This window comes from Panicum virgatum, chromosome 1N (assembly GCF_016808335.1).
Source record: "Panicum virgatum strain AP13 chromosome 1N, P.virgatum_v5, whole genome shotgun sequence".
In the NCBI taxonomy this organism is placed as follows: Eukaryota; Viridiplantae; Streptophyta; class Magnoliopsida; order Poales; family Poaceae; genus Panicum; species Panicum virgatum.
The window spans coordinates 45275200-45282472 of NC_053145.1; positions in this window are offsets into that span (position 1 = coordinate 45275200).

Below are 7273 nucleotides of genomic sequence, written 5' to 3' on the forward strand. Positions count from 1 at the left end.
GATTAAACCGGTGTATAGACTTTTTCTGATTTTGTCTTTTCTGATTTGAGTCTTGAATGAAATCCAAATATTCTTGAGATATAGTTTGAGAACCACTTATTTGAACTTCTAGAAACCTGAGTGTAACATCCCGAAAATTGACTAAAATAAATCATGCGCTAAAGTTGTGTTTCGTCGTTGAGCTCGAGATCCTTCTAAATCCCTAAACCCCAAATCCCGAGATCATTTCTCTGTCCCGAACACCCGTTGTCCCATCCTCCTCTGCGCGCGACGCGCGCGTGGCCGACCAGCCGTAGACCACGCCGCGAATCCCGCCTGCACTCGACGCACGCGACCGTCGCGCGTGGCAGGCCGGGGCGCATCGCGTCGGCGCGAATCCCGCCCTTCCTCTCTCTCTTTTTCTTTTCTTTTTCCTATTTTCTTTTTCTCTTCTCTTTTCTCTCTCTCCTTCCTCCTACCCCGTGCGCTCGGCCCCCTCCCTCTCTGCTCCCGTGCGCCGCCCGGCCGCACTGCCCCTCCCCGCTCCCGGTCGCTCTGCTCCGCACGCGCGCTCGCTCCGCTCGGCCGCACCAGCTCGACGCTGCCCCGGCCGCACGCGCCCGCAGGGGCAGTCCCGCGCCCCGGCCGCCCGCTGCTCACCGCGCACACCGCCCCCGGGGCGTGCCCACGCGAACGCCCGCGCACACGCAGGCCCGGGGCTCACCACAACACCGGCCGCGGAGACGAGCCACGCCGCCGCCCGTGAGTGCTCACACCACCACCTCCCTACTCCCTGTTCCCACGCGTTACAAGGCAGCCCCGCGACCCGAGCCGTGCGCGCGCCCACGCCACGCCGCGGCGCCGACCGAACCACGCCGCCGGTCCCGCTCGCCCGTACTCGCCCACAGCACCGGCGACCTCCGCACAGCGCCGCCTGCGACGGTTGACGCCTGCGCCGAGGCGTCGCATCACCTCGTCGCCCGCACGCAAGCGCGCCCCGCCGTTGACGCGCCGCCAGTGCTGCACAGCGCCCGTGTCGCCGCTCGCCGGCGCGCCCTGCCCTCAACCGACCTAGCTCGCCTATAAAAGGCACCCCAAACCGCCCTCCATCGCCATCCCGAGCTCGCCAAAGCCGTCCTGCTCACCTTCTTCCTCGCTCCTCTGTTTTCTCCACGAGCAGAGCCACAGACTCTTCGTCGATCTCTTGATCTCTCCAACCAGGCCACCTTGGTTCAATTCCTCTTGAGGTAAGCACCTCCACACCCTGCTAGACCATCCCCAACCCACAGCCTCCCTTCTCCATTCCACCAGTGAGCTCCCCACGAGCTCGCAGGCCGCCATCCATGGCCGCCCGTGGCCGACCACCTTCCACCCGCTCACCCATGACCGGAGCCACCAAAGTGGAACCCCCTCACCCTCCTCTACCTCCCCATGCCCTCGGCTTTGTGAATAGAGGCCGGAAGCGCCGTTTAGGTGGAGCTCAGAGAGCTCGTGCCCATGGCGGCGCTGAGGACAGGGACGATGTCCCTGTTCCGTTCCATGAAGCCGTGACCCCTCCCTCCATGTATATCCCTTCCCGTGAACTAATTAAGGCCTATGGGCCTTGCTGTCCCGTTGTACACCCGGCCCAGGAAAAACAAAGAAAAAAAAACAACAAGCTTAAGCCACGTGCTTCCCTGGTGCATTAAGCCGAGAAGCACTCCTCCTTTTTGTTAAGTTAATTTTCGGAATTAATTAGCGTCCAAACTTTATACAGCCATGCCTCAATTAATTTAACTCCGATTCATCTTATTCTTCGTTCTAAATTCCTATAAAATCATATACTATCCATTCATCCTATTTTCATCTCTTCTTGAACCCCGGTTTAGCCCTTAAACACCTCCTTAACATATCATTTCATGCACCTAACGACCTCGGATCTACCCAAAACTTTACCACGTCTCTCTTAATGTAGTTTTGACCATGCCATTAGAAGCACACCCAAAAATATCACTTCATGCCCTATATTTCATGTGTCCCCGTTTCGAGCTCGACGACAAATCTTTATTTTGATTGTGTGCTTGTTTGTGTGCGCTGTAGACCACGGAGTGACCGAAGGAGAGCCCGTCAACAAGCCGTACTGTGAGTAGGAGAACGAAGACCAGTTCCGCGACCCCGAGCCCGAAGGACAGGACTTCCCCGAAGGCTTTGAAGACGGCAAGTTCAATCCCATCCTTTGATGCATGTTTCTGTCCTAGTTTTTATGAACACAACCCAATGGCCTGTTTTATAAATTGCATATGTCTTACTTGCATGAAAACACGGTTGGATAGCCACCCCTTGATTTGTGATGACCATTCCTTGACCACCTAGATTAATGTCTGATTTTGTTTGGACGTTAATCGATATTAGAATGCTTAGGACTTTACTCATAATACTATTTGATTTATAAAGAAAATGTGTGCGTGTGGGAAGGGATAAAATGTGGATTTTCGAAAGATGAGTATGGGCGAGATGGACGGCATTTCTGTGTGTTTTGCCGATTGGTGTGCTTATGCCTGTGTGGCTGGGCAAAGAAGGGAGATATCCATCTTGTCGCGTCTAAGGACCGAGTTGGTGTGTCATCTCACCTAACTCCACTATCGTGCAAACCACTCGACCGTTGTATGGGCAACGGCGTAGCATAAATCCCGCTAGTTGGTGTGATAGCCATCAGGAGAGCTGAGAGCAACGGGTGACTAAGGAGAAGGGATAAGCCCAGAGTGACTTATGCCCGGTTATACCTAAGTGAATGGTCGATGACCCCTTGGTGCATCCCGTGATGGCTAGTCAGGTTTAGCTATGGTGGGTAATGGCTATGTTGGGATCTACACCGACACGACGGTGTTCGAGTTGTGGTATCCTACTTGTGGGTAAAGTTGCACACCTCTGCAGAGTTAAGAATCTATTCGAATAGTCCGTGCCCACGGTATTGGGCGAGTTATGGTGTGGTCACATAACTAGTGTTTCTTTGGGATGGGCTGGTGTGAGTTGTTTTGGAATTGGTTCCGGCAGTTGTGCCGTGTGCTACGACGGACGGGGAGTCCGGTAGCAGTTTAAAACCTGAACTCTGTGTTACTGCAAAAACTGATTTCTAAAAGGTTTTTCGTAAAATAAACCCCTGCATAAAATGTCGTTTTTCTGCAAATTAAACCGTAACCTTATCCTTGATTTACCTATGCATATTATTCTGTTATAACCCCCTCCGTGGGTGTGGTTGGACTTGCTGAGTACGTTTGTACTCACCCCACTCTTACTTTTTACAGAAGAAGACCCGGACTTCGTACCAGACGACGCCGAGTAGGGTTATCGTTCTACACCCAACCTTGCCTGTGGAACCGGCCCTGTTGAGATGCCTCCGCTGTCGCAGTACTCTGAGCCCGTAGTAGACCCTATGTGGTTCGCGGTCTGGTGTTATGTCATAACCTGGTTAATTATTATTATCATCTGTATCGAGTGTCCGCCAAGGTTTGTAAGGTTTTGAACCATCTGATGTAATAAATGTGGCATCAGCCTCCTGGGACTGATGTTTTGTATCACATTTAAGTCTTCTCTTATGAGGGGACGCTTCAGGTGGTATCAGAGCCGTAGGTTGGCCGTAGGACGTGACCCTAGGAGCGAAACTCGTTTTCAGGACCTATCACCTTAGGGCTTTTCTATCCTTAATCCTTTCCTCACACAAACACTTACCTTTGGTTCTTGCCATGTTCCAGATGGCTGACGATGGATGGATCGGCGGAATCTGTTTCGCAGAGCCCGGCCTTCCTAAGTTGTTGATACTCAGCCTAGAACGCATTGGAGTTGTGGATCCGCCAGAGTTTCTTTACCGGGAGTACGACTCCAAGGGCACTCTTCGGTGTGACCTGATGATCTTCATGGCAAGGAGTACCCGCTACCCAGATGTGGACCCTTGGTTCATCTCCACCACTGGTTTTCGTTTCCCGGACACCTATCGGAAAGCCGCCCGCAAAGCCCTGAGGCGTCTGCGTGTGATCTACAGGCATCACCTCCAGCGTACTCCTATGGGATTTTTCCCGCCGACTGAAGGAAGAGGACACACATGGATTGCCAGGATGAGAAGACTTGGAAGAGAAGAAGAAGACCTGGAAGACACGGTCTCTCACCTGTCCATCTATCTCACCGGCCTGGATGACCTCTATCGCGAGCAAGCAGCACAACTGAAACAGCAGGTCCACAGAGCAGAAAAAGCAACCCAGGGGATGGAGGAACAACGGTCGAGGACTTTCCATGCCGAGTATTCCCTAGCCGCCCTCCAAGTCCAAATGGATGAAAAAGAGGAAGAACTGGAAGAACAGCGGGCAAGAGCCACACGCGCCGAGGACTCGCTAGCCGCTCTCCAAGCTCGTATGCGGAGGTACGAGGATCGCTGGGGAATAGGCGGATGGATAGAAGAAGACGCAGAAGAAGAACCCGAAGAGGCTCAATGGGATGTAGGCATTCAGGCCGAAGAGGAAGAGCCCATGGAAACCCATTGGGATGTTGGAACTCAAACTGAAGAAGAAGAACCTGAAGAGACCCACTGGGATAAAGGAACTCAGATCGAGGATGACATGATGGATCAGCATCTCCCACTGAAGAAACGCCCTCTTAGGATCGAGGAAGAGTCTCCATGATAGGAGTTGTCTCCAAGCTAGAACCTTTGCTCTAATAACAATCATGTACCCATGAAGTTGTACCCCCCCATGACGCCATAAATAAAAATCATCTACCCCTTTGTGTACCTCAAATAATTGTGCAAGTTTTTCACCATATCTTTGTTTTCAGATGGCTGAGGAAGGATGGACCCAGGGCGACTGCCAAGCTGCACCTGGCTTCCCCAGCCTCTTGATCAACGCCCTGGAGAGCCTTGGCGTCACGGAACGCCCAAGGTACTACAGCAGAGAGTACGAGCGTCATGGCACTCTCCGCTGCAGGGTGATCCTAGTCGTCGCCAGAAGTGACCGCTACCCCGACATCCTGTCATGGCGAGTGACTGCTACAGGGTTTAGGCACCAGGACACCTATCCCCTAGCCGTCAGGAAAGCACTTCGTTATCTGTGCCGGATTTTCGAAGGACACCTCACCCCCACACCAATGAGGTTCTTCCCACCAGCCATCAGGACACCAGTTTGGGAAGCTCGAATGAGAAGCCTGGAACGGCGCCGCCATGAAGAAGTCCTCCTGTACCAAGTAGCTACCTACCTAGCCTCCTTGGATCAGCTCTTCGACGAGCAAGCCAACTTGCTGAGGGAACAGACCCATCGAGCCGAGCAAGCAGAGCTCGCACTAAGACTGCAGCAGATCCGAGCAGTCCAAGCCGAGGCAAGAGCCGCAGCAGCGGTCAGCAGTGAAGCAGTTGCTCAGGAGAGCCTCAGGCAAGCCCGAGACCGGCATATGCAAGAATGGACTAGTAGTGGAACCCCAGTCCCGGCAATAGGAGAAGACCATGTTCTGCTCGGAACGCCCGTCATAGGATGGGGACCACTCGTTGGAAACCCACTAGCCCCACCCGAGAACCCTGGAAGGTCTACGGCCACCGCCGCAAGAGAAGCCGCAACGCAACCCCGGGAAAACGGAGGTCTAGAGGACGGAGAGCCAGGACCACTCCTTTCCCCGGAGGACGTGAGTTCCTTTCCGAGGGAGGAACCCACACAAGCCAATGAGTCAGCCTAAAGTGCTAGCGACCGTCAAGGGATGAAGCCGTGTGGTCCGAAGAAGATCAGTGCCCCTTTTCTTTTGTAGTTGTGTACCCGGTCGTGTAGTACGCGTTTGACCTTGCCCCTTGTTGTACCACCCTTGCTGTAATAAAGTTGCTTGTGCTTGTTGTTTGTGTTGATTGCTTGTTGACTGTGTGCTTGCCGGCAGTAAATAGATACTGCCTTTTCAAAAATACGACTTAACCAACTTAAACATCACCTAATCTTAGTCCCAATCCACTCGTTCTGCAGATGGTTTCCCGGAGCATCACAAGGGCCTCCCGAGTCAGGGACCCTGCAGCCGCTGATGCAGGAATACACCCTGACAGGCAAAACCATCCCCAGGAGGAACAAGAAGTGAGTCAGGGCAGAGGAGAAAACCATGGTGCACAGCTGCCACCACCACCACCACCACCTTTCGTGGACCTGGCACAAGTAATCCATAACCAGACTCTCATACTGGAGACACTGGCCAATGCTCTAGTGAACAGGCAGCCACGAGAGCAGACCTTTAATGACAAGCTGACAGCTTTTCTGAGGGCCAAACCACCCACTTTTGCCGGATCCAGCAACCCCTTGGATGCAGATGACTGGCTCCGCGTGATCCAGAGGAAGCTCGAGCCATTTGGGTGCCAGGATCGTGATAAAGTTCTTCTGGCAGCACATCAACTCACCGGGACTGCCATAGCCTGGTGGGAGAATTACTGCGCTGCCGCCAGAGATGCCTCCACCATCACCTGGAATGAATTCGTGAGGGAATTCCGCCGTTACCACATCCCCTCGGCCACCATGAAGCGCAAGGCGGATGAATTCCGCACACTTCAGCAGGGGAATATGACGGTGGAAGAGTATACACACCAGTTTATGGAGCTGTCTCGATATGCGCCAGATGAAGTGAACGACGACGAGAAGAAGCAGGACATGTTCAAGAAGGGACTAAACCCAGAACTCAGGACCCTGCTCACTCCTCAGATCTATCCTGATTTCAACACCTTGATGAACAAGGCAATCCTCACCGAGAAGGCTAAGATTGATGAAAGGAAAGAGAACAAGCGCAAGTTTCTGGAGAGTAAGTCACGCCAGCAGGATCGTTTTCAGAAGCCCAGAAGCTACAGCTACAACGCACCAAGGTCCCAAGCGTCAATGCAGTACAAAACTCAGTCTCAAGTGATAGGACCACGGGCCTCGAACACCCAGCCCAGGAGCCAGAACACCATGAGGGCCCCTCAGAGTAATGCAAGCCAGGTCACCAATAACAACAGCAATGTGAGGGCCTGTTTCAACTGCCGAGAGACAGGGCATTTCATCGCCGACTGCCCTTATGCCAAGAACAAGCCAGCTACTTCAGCTTTCTCCAACACAGTGAACGGACCCAAGCCAGTGCTGACCGGTGCCAACCGAGTACCCCTCCGCGGCAACAGCAACAACAACAACAACCAGCAGAGGCAACCTCAGCAGTCTTTTGGACGAGCCCGTGTCAACCACATCGACGCACAGGAAGCTCAAGGAGCCCAGGGCGTAGTACTCGGTGAGTACCTAGTCAGCTCAACTCTTGCAACAGTACTGTTTGATTCTGGAGC